Source organism: Tachypleus tridentatus, chromosome 8 (assembly GCF_004210375.1).
Source record: "Tachypleus tridentatus isolate NWPU-2018 chromosome 8, ASM421037v1, whole genome shotgun sequence".
Classification (NCBI taxonomy): Eukaryota; Metazoa; Arthropoda; class Merostomata; order Xiphosura; family Limulidae; genus Tachypleus; species Tachypleus tridentatus.
The window spans coordinates 60,216,042-60,237,804 of NC_134832.1; the positions used below are offsets into that span (position 1 = coordinate 60,216,042).

General features: G+C 30.7%; 1 protein-coding gene and 1 long non-coding RNA gene across 10 annotated transcripts in view; one reads left to right on the plus strand and one right to left on the minus strand.

The window, feature by feature from the left end:
- LOC143222472 (uncharacterized) overlaps positions 1-21,763 on the minus strand; it is a 131,470-nt gene that overhangs the window by 26,522 nt on the left and 83,185 nt on the right. For 6 of the 9 annotated variants that reach the window (XR_013012254.1, XR_013012253.1, XR_013012262.1 and 3 more), the window contains exon 2: positions 10,509-10,611. This is a non-coding gene — a long non-coding RNA (uncharacterized LOC143222472). Of the gene's footprint in view, positions 1-10,508; positions 10,612-14,360; positions 14,829-21,763 lie in introns of those variants that run through there. The other 3 variants (XR_013012258.1, XR_013012261.1, XR_013012257.1) reach the window with 3 other exon arrangements.
- LOC143222470 (uncharacterized) overlaps positions 18,220-21,763 on the plus strand; it is a 108,479-nt gene continuing 104,935 nt past the window's right edge. The window contains exon 1 of the mRNA XM_076449042.1: positions 18,220-18,340. The gene's annotated coding sequence lies outside the window, so the exon portion shown is untranslated. The remainder of the gene's footprint in view (positions 18,341-21,763) is intronic.

A 21,763-nucleotide genomic window follows, 5' to 3' on the forward strand; every position in this document is an offset into this window, starting at 1 on the left:
CCGGAGACTATTTATATAGTGTTATAAAACAAAGTTTGTATAATTACTATGAAGGACAAGGGACTACTTATATAGTGTTATAAAATAAAACTTCGATAATTTCTCTGATGGACCGGAGATTATTTATATAGTGTTGTAAAATCAAGCTTTGATAATTACTATCATGGAACTGTAACTATTTGACTCAGTTGTAAAGTGAAATGAAGATAAGAGAAAAACCTCAGTTAAGAACGTTAGTGAAGGAAATAAAAATTACTATAATGGAATACTGTTCATATGAAATAATTATTTTGTAAATACTATAATGGAATACTGTTCATATGGAATAATTATTTTCTAATTACTATAATGGAATACTGTTCATATGAAATAAATATTTTGTAAATACTATAATGGAATACTGTTCATATGAAATAAATATTTTGTAATTACTATAATGGAATACTGTTCATATGGAATAAATATTTTGTAATTACTATAATGGAATACTGTTCATATGGAATACATATTTTGTAATTACTATAATGGAATACTGTTCATATGGAATACATATTTTGTAAAGACTGTAATGGAATACTGTTCATATGAAATAAATATTTGTAATTACAATAATGGAATACTGTTCATATGAAATAAATATTTTGTAATTACAATAATGGAATACTGTTCATATGAAATAAATATTTTGTAATTACTGTAATGGAATACTGTTCAAATGGAATTATTTTGTAATTACTATAATGGAATACTGTTCATATGAAATAAATATTTTGTAATTACTGTAATGGAATACTGTTCATATGGAATACATATTTTGTAATTACTATAATGGAATACTGTTCATATGAAATAAATATGTTGTTATTACTATAATGGAATACTGTTCATATGGAATACATATTTTGTAATTACTATAATGGAATACTGTTCATATGAAATAAATATGTTGTAATTACTGTAATGGAATGCTGTTCATATGGAATACATATTTTGTAATTACTATAATGGAATACTGTTCATATGGAATAATTATTTTGTAATTACTATAATGGAATACTGTTCATATGAAATAATTATTTTGTAATTACCATAATGGAATACTGTTCACATGAAATAATTATTTTGTAATTACTATAATGGAATACTGTTTATATGAAATAAATATTTTGTAATTACAATAATGGAATACTGTTTATATGAAATAAATATTTTGTAATTACAATAATGGAATACTGTTCATAGGAAATAAATATGAATGAAATACAAAATAATTATTTTGTAATTACTATAATGGAATACTGTTCATATGAAATAAATATTTTGTAATTACTGTAATGGAATGATGTTCATATGGAATACATATTTTGTAATTACTATAATGGAATACTGTTTATATGGAATAATTATTTTGTAATTACTATAATGGAATACTGTTCATATGAAATACATATGTTAAAATTAGTATAATGGAATACTGTTCATATGAAATAAATATTTTGTAAATACTATAATGGAATACTGTTCATATGGAATAATTATTTTGTAATTATTATAATAGAATAGTGTTCATATGAAATAAATATTTTGTAATCACTGTAATGGAATACTGTTCATATGAAATAAATATGTTGTTATTACTATAATGGAATACTGTTCATATGGAATACATATTTTGTAATTACTATAATGGAATACTCTTTATATGGAATACATATTTTGTAATTACTGTAATGGAATAATGTTCATATTCAATACATATTTTGTAATTACTATAATGGAATACTGTTCATATGAAATCAATATTTTTTAATTATTCTAATGGAATACTGTTCATATGAAATAAATATTTTGTAAATACTATAATGGAATACTGTTCATATGAAATAAATATTTTGTAATTACTATAATGGAATACTGTTCATATGAAATAATTATTTTGTAATTACTATAATGGAATACTGTTCATATGAAATAATTATTTTGTAATTACTATAATGGAATACTGTTCATATGAAATAAATATTTTGTAAATACTATAATGGAATACTGTTCATATGGAATAATTATTTTGTAATTACTATAATGGAATAGTGTTCATATGAAATAAATATTTTGTAATTACTGTAATGGAATACTGTTCATATGAAATAAATATGTTGTTATTACTATAATGGAATACTGTTCATATGGAATACATATTTTGTAATTACTATAATGGAATACTGTTCATATGGAATACATATTTTGTAATTACTATAATGGAATACTGTTCATATGAAATAAATATGTTGTAATTACTATAATGGAATACTGTTCATATGAAATAAATATGAATGAAATACAAAATTATTATTTTGTAATTACTATAATGGAATACTGTTCATATGAAATAAATATTTTGTAATTACTGTAATGGAATGCTGTTCATATGGAATACATATTTTGTAATTACTGTAATGGAATACTGTTTATATGGAATACATATTTTGTAATTACTGTAATGAAATACTGTTCATATTCAATACATATTTTGTAATTACTATAATGGAATACTGTTCATATGAAATAATTTTTGTAATTACTATAATGGAATACTGTTCATATGAAATAAATATTTTGTAATTACTATAATGGAATACTGTTCATATGAAATAAATATTTTGTAAATTACTGTTCATAATGGAATACTGTTCATATGGAATACATATTTTGTAATTACTATAATGGAATACTGTTCATATGAAATATTTTGTAATATTTTGTAATTACTATAATGGAATACTGTTCATATGAAATAATATTTTATAATTACTATGAAATACTGTTCATATGAAATAATTATTTTGTAATTACTATAATGGAATACTGTTCATATGAAATAAATATTTTGTAATTACTGTAATGGAATACTGTTCATATGGAATACATATTTTGTAATTACTGTAATGGAATACTATAATTATTTCATATGGAATACATATTTTGTAATTACTATAATGGAATACTGTTCATATGAAATAAATATGTTGTAATTACTATAATGGAATACTGTTCATATGAAATAAATATTTAGTAATTACTATATTGGAATACTGTTCATATGAAATAAATATTTTGTAATTACTGTAATGGAATACTGTTCATATGGAATACATATTTTGTAATTACTATAATGGAATACTGTTCATATGAAATAAATATGTTGTAATTACTATAATGGAATACTGTTCATATGAAATAAATATTTTGTAATTACTATAATGGAATACTGTTTATATGAAATAATATTTTGTAATTACTATAATGGAATACTGTTCATATGAAATAAATATTTTGTAATTACTGTAATGGAATGCTGTTCATATGGAATACATATTTTGTAATTACTGTATGGAATACTATAATTATTTCATATGGAATACATATTTTGTAATTACTATAATGGAATACTGTTCATATGAAATAAATATTTTGTAATTACTATAATGGAATACTGTTCATATGAAATAAATATTTTGTAATTACTATAATGGAATACTGTTCATATGAAATAAATATTTTGTAATTACTGTAATGGAATACTGTTCATATGGAATACATATTTTGTAATTACTATAATGGAATACTGTTCATATGAAATAAATATTTTGTAATTACTATAATGGAATACTGTTCATATGAAATAAATATTTTGTAATTACTATAATGGAATACTGTTCATATGGAATAATGTTTTGTAATTACTATAATGGAATACTGTTCATATGAAATAAATATTTTGTAATTACTATAATGGAATACTGTTCATATGGAATACATATTTTGTAATTACTATAATGGAATACTGTTCATATGGAATACATATTTTGTAATTACTATAATGGAATACTGTTCATATGGAATACATATTTTGTAAAGACTGTAATGGAATACTGTTCATATGAAATAAATATTTGTAATTACAATAATGGAATACTGTTCATATGAAATAAATATTTTGTAATTACAATAATGGAATACTGTTCATATGAAATAAATATGAATGAAATACAAAATAATTATTTTGTAATTACTATAATGGAATACTGTTCATATGAAATAAATATTTTGTAATTACTGTAATGGAATGCTGTTCATATGGAATACATATTTTGTAATTACTATAATGGAATACTGTTCATATGAAATAAATATTTTGTAATTACTATAATGGAATACTGTTCATATGGAATACATATTTTGTAATTACTATAATGGAATACTGTTCATATGAAATAAATATGTTGTAATTACTGTAATGGAATGCTGTTCATATGGAATACATATTTTGTAATTACTATAATGGAATACTGTTCATATGGAATAATTATTTTGTAATTACTATAATGGAATACTGTTCATATGAAATAATTATTTTGTAATTACCATAATGGAATACTGTTCACATGAAATAATTATTTTGTAATTACTATAATGGAATACTGTTTATATGAAATAAATATTTTTTAATTACAATAATGGAATACTGTTTATATGAAATAAATATTTTGTAATTACAATAATGGAATACTGTTCATAGGAAATAAATATGAATGAAATACAAAATAATTATTTTGTAATTACTATAATGGAATACTGTTCATATGAAATAAATATTTTGTAATTACTGTAATAATTTTGTAAATTACTATAATGGAATACTGTTCATATGGAATACATATTTTGTAATTACTATAATGGAATACTGTTCATATGAAATACATATGTTAAAATTAGTATAATGGAATACTGTTCATATGAAATAAATATTTTGTAAATACTATAATGGAATACTGTTCATATGGAATAATTATTTTGTAATTATTATAATAGAATAGTGTTCATATGAAATAAATATTTTGTAATCACTGTAATGGAATACTGTTCATATGAAATAAATATGTTGTTATTACTATAATGGAATACTGTTCATATGGAATACATATTTTGTAATTACTATAATGGAATACTCTTTATATGGAATACATATTTTGTAATTACTGTAATGGAATAATGTTCATATTCAATACATATTTTGTAATTACTATAATGGAATACTGTTCATATGAAATCAATATTTTTTAATTATTCTAATGGAATACTGTTCATATGAAATAAATATTTTGTAAATACTATAATGGATCACTGTTTATATGAAATAAATATTTTGTAATTACAATAATGGAATACTGTTCATATGAAAAATTATTTAGTAATTACTATAACGGAATACTGTTCATATGAAATAATTATTTTGTAATTACTGTAATGGAATACTGTTCATATGAAATAAATATTTTGTAATTACTATAATGGAATACTGTTCATATGAAATAAATATTTTGTAATTACTATAATGGAATAGTGTTCATATGAAATAAATATTTTGTAATTACTGTAATGGAATACTGTTCATATGAAATAAATATGTTGTTATTACTATAATGGAATACTGTTCATATGGAATACATATTTTGTAATTACTATAATGGAATACTGTTCATATGGAATACATATTTTGTAATTACTATAATGGAATACTGTTCATATGAAATAAATATGTTGTAATTACTATAATGGAATACTGTTCATATGAAATAAATATGAATGAAATACAAAATTATTATTTTGTAATTACTATAATGGAATACTGTTCATATGAAATAAATATTTTGTAATTACTGTAATGGAATGCTGTTCATATGGAATACATATTTTGTAATTACTGTAATGGAATACTGTTTATATGGAATACATATTTTGTAATTACTGTAATGAAATACTGTTCATATTCAATACATATTTTGTAATTACTATAATGGAATACTGTTCATATGAAATAATTCTTTTGTAATTACTATAATGGAATACTGTTCATATGAAATAATTATTTTGTAATTACTATAATGGAATACTGTTCATATGAAATAAATATTTTGTAAATACTGTAATGGAATACTGTTTATATTGAATACATATTTTGTAAATACTATAATGGAATACTGTTCATATGGAATACATATTTTGTAATTACTATAATGGAATACTGTTCATATGAAATAAATATTTTGTAATTACTATAATGGAATACTGTTCATATGAAATAATTATTTTATAATTACTATAATGAAATACTGTTCATATGAAATAAATATGTTGTTATTACTATAATGAAATACTGTTCATATGAAATAAATATTTTGTAATTACTGTAATGGAATACTGTTCATATGGAATACATATTTTGTAATTACTGTAATGGAATACTATAATTATTTCATATGGAATACATATTTTGTAATTACTATAATGGAATACTGTTCATATGAATTAAATATGTTATAATTACTATAATGGAATACTGTTCATATGAAATAAATATTTAGTAATTACTATATTGGAATACTGTTCATATGAAATAAATATTTTGTAATTACTGTAATGGAATACTGTTCATATGGAATACATATTTTGTAATTACTATAATGGAATGCTGTTCATATGAAATAAATATGTTGTAATTACTATAGTGGAAAACTGTTCATTTGGAATACATATTTTGTAATTACTATAATGGAATACTGTTTATATGAAATAATTATTTTGTAATTACTATAATGGAATACTGTTCATATGAAATAAATATTTTGTAATTACTGTAATGGAATGCTGTTCATATGGAATACATATTTTGTAATTACTGTAATGGAATACTATAATTATTTCATATGGAATACATATTTTGTAATTACTTAAATGGAATACTGTTCATATGAAATAAATATGTTGTAATTACTATAATGGAATACTGTTCATATGAAATAAATATTTAGTAATTACTATATTGGAATACTGTTCATATGAAATAAATATTTTGTAATTACTGTAATGGAATACTGTTCATATGGAATACATATTTTGTAATTACTATAATGGAATGCTGTTCATATGAAATAAATATGTTGTAATTACTATAGTGGAATACTGTTCATATGGAATACATATTTTGTAATTACTATAATGGAATACTGTTTATATGAAATAATTATTTTGTAATTACTATAATGGAATACTGTTCATATGAAATAAATATTTTGTTATTACTGTAATGGAATACTGTTCATATGGAATACATATTTTATAATTACTGTAATGGAATACTATGTTATATAATGGAATGCATATGGAATACATATTTTATAATTACTGTAATGGAATACTGTTCATATGAAATAAATATGTTGTAATTACTATAATGGAATACTGTTCATATGAAATAAATATTTAGTAATTACTATATTGGAATACTGTTCATATGAAATAAATATTTTGTAATTACTGTAATGGTATACTGTTCATATGGAATACATATTTTGTAATTACTATAATGGAATGCTGTTCATATGAAATAAATATGTTGTAATTACTATAGTGTAATACTGTTCATATGGAATACATATTTTGTAATTACTATAATTGAATACTGTTTATATGAAATAGTTATTTTGTAATTACTATAATGGAATACTGTTCATATGAAATAAATATTTTGTTATAACTGTAATGGAATATTGTTCATATGAAATAAATGTTTTATAATTACTATAATGGAGTTCCTTAAATCAAACTTTGCATAAAAGATATAATGGTTTTTACTTGTCAATGGCCTTTCTATGCTTTGTCTACCCATGACAATCGAACTTTAGATTTTAACGCTATAAGTCCGTGTACTTACGGCTGACCCATCGAGTAACTGATATGATGGAACAGAAACTATTTATATAATATTTTAAAACGAATCTGGTGTGAACACTTTTATTTCAAGAAGTAACATACTCGAAGACATGTTGACTCCCCCAAAAAAGTAGCAATTAGTTTGTTTTATTTCGAATTTTAAGCAACGCTAATCGAGAGCTTTTTTACGCTAGCCGTACCAATGTATAGGAGAATTGACCGTAACATTATAGCGCCCTCACGGCTGAAATAGCAAGAATGTTCGGTAACGGGGAAACGAGTAGCAAATTTTCTTTATGTTTGTAATAATAAATAACTGATTTAAATGATGTATCAATTTTATTAATTTTATTAGGATAAATATATATATATATAGCATGGAATTATTAGCAATCTCTCAAAGCAATCTTTCATAATTTATGCACAATATACGTTACAAATCAAAGTTCTTGAAAATAAATCTTAATGTGCCACTAAAACCTTTTGTTAAATACAATAAGAAGAAAAACAACATAAAAACTTTGTGGGATTCTATGAATTTGTCGCCTATAATATATCTACATTTCTGTAATTAATTCCTTTAATTTTAAGAATAATAGTGGTTATTTGTTTGTACTTAAACACAAGCTACACAATGGGCTATCTGTGCCATGCCCATCATGGTTATTGAAACCCGGTTTGTACTCGCGTTTCATATCGTCAGACATTCCGCTGTGCCGTTTGAGGGGGTAATTAAGTCACAAACATTACGTTTTAGAGCCACGGACGCAAGCCTATTGGAGTGACTATATAATTTAAAACATACCATACGATCCCCATTCAGCAGTATTTCACACTTATCTATGTATAAAACACTAAGCCACCAAAATGTTTAAAACTGTAAGGGTTCATTTCGAAACATATTCCATAATAACTCAAATAAATAATACCGATTCCATCTTTGCCCTCGTGGTTTTAAATCGGATTCAACACTCTTCCATTACTGATGGATAATATATATTTAATTTTTGATACCTGTTTGGCGACGCTACGAAATTGTTTATCGCGGGAAATCGAGCTCGTAATTTTAATGTTGAAAGTCCGTGAACATATTGCTTCCCCACCAGGTGGACTAAATATTTGTTTTAATTTGATGATACTTGAAAGTTTTTTTAATTTTTTTTAAACATTTTATCTCAAATACTGTTTCAAAAACTGAGAATACATTTTGGTATTTGTGAGTTAATGGGGCGTTACCGTTGAACAGAGTTATAGAACATAAGGCGTATGTTTACGTGAGATTAGTGAAGGCTATTAATTAGAGTAAGTTTGTAAGTTTGGTTAAACAAACTTCATCGAGTTGATAATAGATCAGCCGAGCGTTTTCCTAATGTTCAACGTTAAGTTTTTGGTTATACGTCTATTTTGTTAAATTTCGGGCAAAACTACTCGAGGGCTATTTACAGTGGCCGTTCCTAATTTATAAATGATAAAATAAGGTGAAGACAGGTAGTCAATAGCATCTACCGCCAACTCTTGAGCTACTCTTATTGAACATTATGACTAATTGTCAAATTATAAAGTCCCTCATCACTGAAAGTGCAAGCATGTTTGTCTATAGGATTCGAACCCACGACCCGTAGATTGCTAGTAGAACTCCCTAACTACCAGGCGATGCTCTTAGTGCTGAAAAAAAACTAGACATGTGAGTTTAGAAATTACTTATGTTCAGTAAATAAATTAAAAACAAAATACCAGTATATTATTTTTTAATTTTACCTGTGTTGGAAGGAAAGTAAAATATTGGACGTACGTGGAAAAAAGGCACTCGATTAATATGAATATATTAATCTCTGGCTTAATATAATAATAAAACTGTTTTACATTCTAAAAAGACACTCGATTAAAGGTATGGGTATATTAGTATCTGATTTTATATAATAATAAAACAGTTCCACATTCTACAAAGACAGTCGATTAAAGGTACGAATATATTAATCTTTGGTTTTATATAATAATGAAATGTGGACTACATTTTATTATTCTAAATATTGTTGAAGATGTTCGGCCGTACAAAATAAATTTAATTTTGATTAAGAGCGAAAAGTATGTTTCAAACATCTGAAAGAACCAAAATTAATTACCCAAGATTATGAAGCCGGCAACGTAAATGACTTTATTTTTTGTTTTGTTTGAGCGTTCCATGTAGTTAGATACTGTTGATAGCAAGTGCTTTAAAAATAGATGCGCAGAATCTGTGTTATCAAAGATGTAGCATGAGTGAGTGTGTGTGTATGTTTTTCTTATAGAAAAGCCACAGCGGGCTATCTACTGAGCCCACTGAGGGGAATCGAGCCCCTGATTTTAGCCTTGTAAATCCGCAGACTTACCGCTGTACTAGTGGTGGGCGATGGAGTATGAATACGGACATAGACAGAAAACGTAGTCTCATAAAGAAACATGCAACCACGGATATGGCAGATAACAATATATTTATTTACTGACCGTTTCGGAATACACATTCCATCTACAGTAGTTTCCTACAGTAAACACAAAACAATAATTTCAGTTAATAATCTTAATGTTAAATTAAAGCTTATTTATTACGAGTCACATTTGTTATGACATCGTTAAGGCCAAAAGTAGGAGTGAGGTTGTAAAAACCGTTGTGTGAACTTAGTTACAAATTAATTAATAAAAGTTCCGATATAGTTAGTGAGAAAGAATTAAAACAAGTTTAACCCAGTGTACTTTACTTTGAGTCTTATGTTGCCATTCCAAATGTCCCACCAACGAGGTTGCGTCCGGGGTTCGCCTCTTCAGAATGGGCACAGCAGATAGCCCCCGCATGGTTTTGTTCTAAAAGAAACAAACAAACTTTTATTGTAGTACGTAACTTTTACTTAACATTCGTGTGTACGTTTATTCTATCAATTTGTTGAATATGGAATATGCCGTTATCGTCACGTTCGTGGGTTTATAGTTCGTCAACAGAACGCGAACTCTTAATTTCGGGGCCCCGCATGGCCAATTGGGTTAAGGCGTTCTACTCGTAATCTGAAGGTCGCGGGTTCGAATCCCCGTCGAATCAAGCATGCTCGCCCTTTCAACCGTAGGGGCGTTATAACGTTACGGTCAATTCCACTATTCATTGGTAAAAGAGTAGCCCAAGAATTGGCGGTGGGTGGTGATGACTAGCTAGCTGCCTTCCCTATAGTCTTATACTGCTAAATTATGGACGGTTAGCTCAGATAGCCCTCGTGTAGCTTTGCGCGAAATTCCCAAAACAAACTTAAGTCTTCGTGATATTTAGACAATAATATTATGGAGGAATTTCTTACTCTGGAATTAAAAATATAATGTTTAAGAGACAAATAATATTAAATAGATTTTAAAAAGAGAAAATGTGACGATGAAGGTGTAGAAATTCAAAAAATATCTTGAACGAAAAAAAATAGAAATTCGATTTTTCTCATGATAAAATTAAACGGTTTATCTTGCATGAATAAGATAAACCTGTATTATTTTTTCATGTATGTTTGGATAACCTAGATAGAAGTTTATATTATCTTTCAAAGTAAAAAAAGAGGCTGAAAATGTTTTGAATTTAACATAAAGCTACGCGATGACTATCAGCTCTAGCCCTCAATAATTTAATAGTCTAAGACTAGAGGGAAGGCAACCAATCATCACACCCACCGACAATCCTTAGACTATTCTTTTACCAACGAATAGTGGGATTTACCGTAACATATGACGCCCTCACTGCTGAAAGGAACAAAAACGTCCCGAAACACAGCTGTTTTATTAGTCACTCCAGGCACGAAACTGACAAATACGAATAATGTAAAGTCTTTAAAGGAAGATCGAATGGAATGTTTACGTCCAGTTTCATTAAAATAATCTAGCATAGGATACAACAAAAGTGGTATCACATATGGTATATTTCATTGTTGAATGTTTTATTAATATAAAACGAAACAAGACAACATAAGACTTCCACAGTACCTGGTAGTCAAAGGATATTGTCTCAATTTGGCTCAGCGGTAAGTCTGAAGGCGTATACCGCTAAAATCCCAAGTTTCAATACCAGCGGCGGGAAAGGCACAGATAACTGAAAGTGTAGCTTTACACTTAACAACAAAGAGTTATACGTAACTTTGGGGTTCTTGATATTAACTGGTACGCTAATTTTGTCATATTCTGTCTTTGGTTATTTACAAAAAGTACAAAAAACAACAACAACATAAAAAGACATATTACCGTATTGTATATGTCTTCAAAGCGGTTGATAAAGGTCATCGTTTGTGTTTTTAAGGTTACTGGTAAAGGTCACCGTATTGTTTGTGTCTTCAAAGCAGTTGATAGAGGTTAATAGAAGAGCTGTATTAGTTGCCCTGGCCTGGTCTAGTATCGTCTACTGGTCAGTAAGCTCGACTCTTAATCTGCGGGTCGCGGTTCGAATTCCGTCATCGAACATATTCGTCCTTTCAGTTGTAGGTACATTTTAATATGACGGTTAACCCATCTTTACGTTCATAAAGAGTAGTCCATGAGTTGGCGGTAGGTGGTGTTGATTACTGCCTTTCCTCTAATCTATTACTTCTAAATTAAGGAAGGATGGCCCTCGAGAAGATTTGAGTGAATTTCAACAAACAAACAAAAAAGGCATCCCAATTACACAAATAAGATTAGTACGTAATTTACCATATTTCCTGACGTCGAAGACTCTCCCTCATTTTAGTTAACTCAATTTTGAAAAAACAACAAAAAAAATCCATAAGAACAAGGTCGCAGTACTTCCACCAGTCTTACCAAGATGTTTGGTGGATTGTTTAGTGATTTCCGGTATATAAATACTCTTGTCTACTTCTCGTTTTTTGTGAGCTATATACTTATATCTATCTTTAAAAGTGTATATCTTATATTACCACTGGAATATATGTATTATTACCAGTAATAACGTTATTCTAGAATTGACTATTTTTTTTGTAGAAGCCATAATATGGGCTGTGTTTAAAAAAAATGATTCAGCTGAACTGTTCAGAGAACTACTACCGAGAACAGGTCTGTGTTTAAAATCGTCACACAAAAACTGAACGGAACCAAAACAAACGTACGATATTTTGCAAATGGCTGCCGCAGTTTTACTTTTCATAAGTTTTTATAATGTTGTCTTAATATTGAGATCGTTTGAAGTGAGTAAGAATGCCATTATTTGATGGAAGATGCAGAGTAAATTTTTTACACTTATTTTGGAGAAAACAAATAGGGTCTTCGACGGCAGGAAATACGATAAAATATTTTTAGCACGTATTTAATGGACGTATTTCGTCAATCCCAGTGTGGTTAAAAAAATATATTTTACACCATCCAGTTTGAGACTTTTAGTAATGTTCATTATTACACGACTAATGGAAATACTTCAGTAACCCCAGTGTGGCTAAGGAAATAAGTATTACATGATAAATCTAGGAATTACAGTGATTTTCATTGTAATGCAGCGCGACAGATGGAAATATCTCAGTAATTCCGGTGTGGTTAAAGAAAGAGATCTTATACTGTTCAATGTGGTACATATAGTAATATTCTTTGTTACGTTACTAATGAAATTATTTTGGTAACTCCAGTGTGTTACACTGCCCAATCCGTCCTCCCTGTAACATTGTTCGTTCGTTACATTGGTTAATGATGTCTTATGCTTTGTTACTCGTAACTGAAAATGTATATTTAGTTGACGCTCGTGTGTTCTCTGAATACGAGTGTCTTTTGGTTTGTTTTTTTTTTCGTTGTTCTTTTTCTTGTAAAAGTTGTTTGTTTGGCATATTTAATAAGAGTCATCTATCCCTTGCCACACACAGGAAAGATCGACCAATTACTTAGTGTGGTAAAAATAAGAATATATATCAACAGTTACAGTACTAACCCATTTCGTTAAATGTGTCACACACGTATATTGCAGATAAATGAATCACTCGACGTGAACGTAATAAACATACCATTTCTGAGAGTCCCCACACATGTCATTAAGCTACGTTTATCAATTATAGGTGTTATTTTCTTTGCGTTACAAAATTAGACACAGTAAATGCAGATTAACCACGTGACCTGACTGATTTAAGTCATGTGTTAGTGGTCACTTAACGTACACATCCTTTACTGTAAGTAATCAAAAGCAAACGGTATGAAAATTGTTTCGCATGACCTTCATCTTTTTCTTGAAACAAACCAACTTACTAGGGTTTTGATTGCGTCTCAGAAATTGATTAAAGGGAGGAAGAAGGAGTGGTTTTCAAAGAATACGACAGTTCTGGTGGTAGACGCCCCCCCTTGATTGATGGCAGATCGTGCTTTCTATTTCCGGTTACTTGGCCATTTTTCAGCAGAGAAATGGTGGCAACAGCGGGGGACTGGACACCGAAGTGTTTACTTGTTTCCTAGTTAACCACCTGCGGCAACAGCCACAAACAGCGTGAATAAATCTTAGAGGTGATATTGACCAACTTCCACTAAATTTGAAGAGCTGTCTATTCATTACTTTATATATATATATACGGTTTCATCGAATGATTTAATAAATGCAACAAGGAGACAATAATGAAATCTACCTAAATACCTGAGAATGATAAAAATTGTTATTTAGCAGTTACTAGTTAGCGGGACCAAAACCAGTATCGTGGAGCCACTCACGGCTTCGTCCCCGAACATCACTTGTCTCCCAGCCTAACATATCATTTCGAATGACTGGTCACGAACAGTATGGAACAAACTGTGAAAAGAAGGTGTGCTGAAACCGACCGGTTTTATGACGTTTCGCCGCATTTAACAGGCGTGCCGTTTGTTGAAAGACCCTCTCGTCTTGTCCAGAGTGGGAGTGGTTGGTGGCGGCTATCACTCAAGTCACCCTAATCCTGCAAAGGCTAAGCTGCATTACCTGTTAGAACCACTGCAGTAAAGTAGGTAATCGGTTTTAAACAGCGTTTATCCCGTCTTTGACGGTTATTACACGGGCTAGGCCGTGAGTGTGGTAGAGTCCATTAGTCCAAACCTACTCACATGTAGCAGAATTATCACTCGTCCCAATTAGCTACGCTTTCTGCTGGCTTAAAACTACAGAGGTAAAAAAATTCTCTGTTTTTCAGTTCCATCTATTTTTCTCTCTATTTATAAACAATCCCTCAGTCCACGCCTTCAATAAAATCCCTCGTGAAACTGTTTAGCACATACTATTTCGCTGTATACACACACACACACTTTTCATTTATTGTTATTTATCCGAATTTACTTTGTGGACAAAAGAGGAAGAAAATCTGAGGGTCGCTCGTGCCTCATTTTCAACATTGTACCTTCCCTCCCTCACCCTTTTCCTCGAAAATCCTAAACCTTCACATATTAAGAATTTATTATTATATTTTTTATTTCTTCCAAAGTTGTAAACACATCCTTCTAATTTTAGCATTTCTATTGTTACTACTTTGTTTTGGGTGCTAATGGTATTTAATTTGAATATATTATGTTTCCCTTGCGTTTCCTAATGGTATTTAATTTGAATATATTATGTTTCCCTTGTTTTTCCTAATTTTATGTTATCAGAGAAGTAATTGATACTGTTTTGTGAATAATTACAGATTTTTCACAATTATGCAAGTTACGCAGTGGGCTGTCTAAGCTATGCCCACCACGTAGAACGAGCCCCAGATTTTAACAGCATAAATCTCTCTAACTTATCACTGATCCCCTCCGGAGAGGCTACGCCAAACAGACTGACGAGACACATTTAGAAAAATAACCAAACAAAAGTTAGCGTTTTGAAATACTCAATAAACTGAATTTAAGATTACAAACGAAAGCTCCCCACCCCTCAGTGGCACAGATAGCCCATTACGTAATTTTTTTGGTTTAACTACAAACAAACGAAGTATGTGTGTTTGATTGTACGGATACTTTCAATGACTGGTTAGTATCTATATACAGGAACTTTCTGTGGTGTAGTTAACGTATAATTATTAGGCTTAGGTTTAAGGTTCTGTATACGATCGCTTGCTCGCTTAGGTGTGTCATCTGTGTTAGCTAATTACTGTTCACAAGTACGTTTGTTTTCGAATTTCGTGCAAAGCACTATCTGCACTAACAGCTCCTAATTTAGTAGTGTAAGACTAGAAGGAAGGCAGCTAATCGTCACCACTCACTGCCAACTCTTGAGTTACTCTTTTACCAGCGAATAGTGGGATTGATCGTAACATTATAACGCCCCAAGGACTGAAAAAAGGGGGATTTGAATCCGCGACCCTCGGATTATGAGGCCAGTGCCCTAACCACCTGGCCATGCCGAGCCCACAAGCACGTAGCACTTCTTAATAATGTTAGAAACTTTGAGCATTACATCATCCTATAACATAACTCAAAATATTTAATTACTTATTTTCGTATGAGGGATAACATACAGCTGCGGTTAGTTATTTTTTAAACTTCTGATGATACAACAACAAAAAAATTTAAACTAACTCGAAATAGCTCATTAAGTACATCTATAATATTTCACGTCCACTGGTACACATATATTTTAATAGCCTTTCCTTTTTCGCATTGCCAGTTTAAGCCAACTTCTTTGTTACTTAAATAGGTAAGATTTTATTATACGCTATATCAGTTATAAAGAAAAGCGATCGTACTGTCCTCTGTTATCATCACGTTAAGTTTATGACTTCCAGAGCGAAGTTGTATACTTTAGTACGTTGCGCCCCCAGGCCGAGGACTGACACGGTCTCAACACACTGCTGTTGCCAACTGCACCGATGTAGACAAAACTCCTTGATAAGGATTCTAATGGCTTGGGTGTGCCCGCTGCAATCTCTAGTAATAGGACAGGAGCAGTTTAGCGCCCTCTAGCAACTTAATCAAGCTGCACGTATGGTTCAGAATGGCAACTCGCTACCTGCTTGAATTGCCTGCTTTTACCTGCTCGTTACAGAACTTTACATTACTCATCAGACAGACTAGAATGTTTAGCAACACTGACACTTTTAATGTAGTGAGCTTTGTTTTCCAAGAAAGGTTATAGGTTAGTTTTTTTTAACACTGCAGTGTGATTAAGCAGTGACCAGCACGTGAGGAATGAGTCAGCTGTCTTCAGGCCCCTTTTTCTCAATCGTGTAAATATTGTCAACAACCACTAACAATTTCACCCGAATCCACACTTTGCTTACTACAAGTTCTTAATAAAAAACATTTCCGTTTTTAAATCTATGGTACATAGGAACCCGTAGGCCTTTGATATAAAAATAATTGTGACTTTCTATTAAGTGATAAAACGTAAGAATTCAGTTTACTTTTAGATTTTAAAAGGGTTGTATAGTAATAAAAGAAGGTACGTTTGTTCTTATTGTTAGTTTTTAATCTTGTGTGTACCAGAGGCACCCAGTCTCCCATAACACCCCCTCCTCAAAATACACCTTTTAACACATATCACTGTTTCACTGATGTATGTAGTGCCGGTTTCAGTTAGAACTGTAGCTTTGGCAGTATTACTTATCGTATTGTGGGTGCTAGTAATATCAGTGAGTATGCCGGGCTACGAATAGATCAGCAACAATTGGCACTAGGTGTTATTGTCCAGCTGTTTTACCTCTAGTCCGGTGGTTCTCAATCTTGTGGTTTGTGAACCATCAGACTCCCTTCAGGTAGTTCGAAAAGTAGGTTGCTTTATTAGGGAAAGAAAACGTAAGTGTAGTTATGGATGTTATTGTGGTTTGCGAGGTTTAAAAGAAAGGGTGATCCGCCAACAGGAAAGTCTGAGAATCACCAATTCGAAAATAGAGATGGATAACGCAAATGGCTTCTGTGTAGCTTTACGCGAATATCGGAAAACAATGGAACAAAACTTTAAAAGAGGGAATTCCAGTTCCACGTATTACTCCAGTGTTTTTTCTTCCATAACATATCTTTAATCATATTAGTTACGATAATGTTTTCAGCAGTGTTGCTGTTGTGACTGCTGCAGTGATAATAACAGAAGATGTAAAACTCTACAGTGTATAAAACAACAACATAAAAAACCTTACAATCCGTCAAAAAGTAGAAACGACACTCTGGAGATGAAGTCTGCCATGTGTTTAAATATGTCCTTTCTACAAGTTAATCCGACGACAGCCTGCTAATAATAGCGGGTTTGAGGCCACTCAGACCATGAAATGTTATGGCTGGTTGTGACCACTATATATTTTCCTTTTTTTTCCCTCAGCTTGCTCGGTATCAGCGCTGTTTTAGCAACACCAGGCGATACCAGGTTTGTGATTATCTTAGGGCCGAACGAACTTTTCTGTCCGCCAGCAAATCCTCGATCTACGGCATCTTGATTAGAGTCTTAGCCAGTTTTGTTATGGTAATTGGCGCGCTGAAGAAACCTAGCGTCTGTTGGGTAATAGCCTAGCGAGTCGAGGGCTGGCGTGATTAGCTCAGTCGACATCTCTATCAAGGGACCCGTCAGGAGCGCGCGCCGAGCTCGTGATCTACCACCCAAGCAGGCTGTGCTGAAACTACAAGCGATAACATGGAGGTCTATACCGGTGGTTTTCCTGACACCGTACCGGTAGGTCTTACTGTTGGTCGGGCTTTGCTAGGTGAGGTAGTTGGGCACAAATTTCACACCGCACGTGCGCTGTTTAGCAACAATTAGTCAGAGTGAGTGGTTTGATTTGTATAAGCTCTCGGCCTAACTATACACGTCGCTATTCATTGTATAAAAGGTCCCTGTATTAACCGGGTATTTCCTGCGAATTTTTCAACACATAAACCTATTCACCTGACGACATATATACTACCGCTAGGCATTTACTTGACTATTTTTTGATTATGATCCACTAAATATTCTTAATTTCATATTTAACAGTCGTCTCAGATCTTTAGTAATAATACGAAATATAAATTCTCGTTGTTAGTTTACAGGCTAAAACATAAAAAAGTTAATTATAAAACACGTAAAATGAAATTAATTGTGACTAATTCTGCTTGCCTGTAGTTGAGTTATTTTTACCCGTTAACTTACAAGCTCGTTTTGAAACTAATGTCACACATTTTTGTTTACTCTAGCCTTGATCTACTTGATACAATAGTGTGAAAATGCTGAAGAGAAAGTTATGAAGTTGTAAGTTCTGTAAGTTAGTTGATGACTAACTATTGGACGGTTTGAGGTGTTGTTATTTTCTATCGTTATTATGGCATCTTTCATACCAAACGAGCATAGCGACATGTCTTAACATGTTATAACAGTTTTCTTTGAGTTAGATTTGGAAATTTCTCAATGAGACTCGGAAAGAAATAATTCGGGATAATTTAGTGAAGGTTAGGCCTGCTAGAGCCACTGGAAATGATTCATAAAGTAATCTCGACAGACACAGTATATCGTTGTCAATAAAGGTGGATACAACGTTAATTCCTCAAGATGTGTAACACGGTCATAACTAACTTTATTATGATCATTTCTACAAATACATTCAGCATAAAAGAGCACCACAAGCGCGGAAAATATGTAGATTGGCGAGGGAGTACTGTTGATTGGGAGCAACCTTATCTGTTTTGTCGAAATTGCGATTTTCAATGATAATTATACACAAGCCTCTATTCCCCCATTGAAAATGGAACTCAGTTACCCAGTCAAAAGTTGAGGGGAACGTGTCCCCCCTCCTTTTCTCCGATTTTGCTGCCCATGAAGGACACAATAATTTAAAAGGATTTACCAGTGTCTGTTTGTATTGTATATGTAGATAATAAAGTTAAAGATTCTTGGTGCAGGCGCCTTAATTTTTATATAAGAAAATTTGAAAATTTCTAACTCATGATGCTAGCAGTTCTAGCACAACAGCCTCTTAGTGACTACGACTTAGAGACAGCGTTGTTATTATTTCTCCAAAGTCCGCCTGGAAGAGTCACCTGTATTAACCACTCGAATCACTTTATAGTAGTGTGTTGTCTGTCAATCAGTCAGTCAGTAGACACTACCTCCCCAAGGGCATATCGATATATCTACTGATTTACAACGCTAGAAACCGGGTTTGATACCCGTGGTGGACAGAGCACGGATAGCGCATTGTGTAGGTTCATGTTTAATAACGAACAAACAAATACACAGTAAACGTTAAAATGACGTCGCATAAGGAACATTTAACGTCGCAACTTGTACTGTTGTGATGTCAGTAAAACGTCTGCATGCCAAGAATCACGAGAACTATGCACACTGTAGCCTACAACTCAACATGACATATGAACTATGCACACTGTAGCCTACAACTCAACATGACATATGAACTATGCACACTGTAGCCTACAACTCAACATGACATATGTACTTCAAAAGCAAGAAACGAAAATATATGTCACTTTTAATTCTGTTTTTATTTACCTTTGAAACAGAACACTTTCGGAGACACTGCGAAAGCATATCTAGTTATACGCTATATTTCGTTGGAATGTTTTCCAAAACTTGGAGGCTTTGGTAAGAGCAGAACGAACGAGAACCAAAGCATATGTTCTTGTGTGTTTATAGCTTTGGAAACAGTAAATGTTATAATAGATGTTGTTCATCAGACGTAGATCGTAAACATATAATGAGTTATGGCGTATGTAAACCATGAGATTTTATAATTCGTTTGTTCAATCAGCAACAACATTGTAGACTTCCGGTTTTCTTAGTGTTAACCGATACCAAGTATATCAAAAGTAAATTAATATCGTTAGGTGAGAATGATTCACATAAATGTTCCACTTTTTATCTCATTTTTCCGTATTACAAACTCTGCAATTGGTAAATATTATGTAAGATAATACAACAGAAGATAAACTAACTTTACGGTCCAACTCTTTGTTTTACAAATAAAACCATAAGCTCAAAAGACCATTTGACACCTGAGCTCAAATGATGTAAATGTCATTACTTCGCTTTTTCTTAACTCTATTTCACGTATTTGTTTAAAGATTGTTGAACAGAAATTCACATATCTGTCTAAAGGTTGTTGTAAAGCAGTTCTGAACGCGCTAAGCCAAAGTATTTGGTTTTAAAATTCTCGCTACAGTGATGACGTTCATACGCTGAACTATGTAGTGATTTCAGTCCCGTGTCGTGACAGGTACCATTAAAACAAATCCAGAAAGATAAACAAATCTGAGCAAATTGGCTGAACCTCATCAATCAAATGTTTAGAAGGTTTGCTTCAAAAACTGATCCTCCACTAATGTTGTGGTCCTTGTGCTGTCATTATATCGTTTTTATGGAACATAATTCTGTATTATATCAGCAAAATACCAATATGTATTTCAAATAATGCATTTCTTCACCAAACGCTCAACTTTTTCTAACATACTTCGATTAGAAGGCTTAGGAACTTTGCATTATTTACATTATTGTCTACTGATTTACAACGCTAGAAACCGGGTTTGATACCCGTGGTGGACAGAGCACGGATAGCGCATTGTGTAGGTTCATGCTTAACAACGAACAAACAAATACACAGTAAATACAGTAAACATGTAGAGACATGTCTTTGTTTCTTTATAGGTTGTCAATATTTTGTTGCCGTTTGGTAACATAACATTCATTTTTTTATTATTTTTTTTGTGGTTTCAAAATTCGGTTAAAAATGAAGTTTTCTTAAAGGTTTAATTGTTTCCCACTTCTTCAGAAACAAATTTTGTCCATTATTATAATTTAAAAAGGCATTGGTTTGAGGAATCGAGGATTTGAGTTCGAACTTGAAAAGGAAGAAAACTGAATCATTGGGTTTCTTCAACCACCATCTCTCCAGAAATGTGTTACAATTTCCTAAAGTTTTTCTAACAAATCATTGGCTATTACTTGTAGACACTCTAGATACCATTGCTCTAACGAAATCTTTTACACTGTTGTGTATCTACTTAATAAATGGTTGTAACATGTTAAACATATTAATGGTGGAACTGTTAATCATCATGGTTTCATTTATTTCTTGAAAACGATGAATATTCATCTTGGTCTATAGTA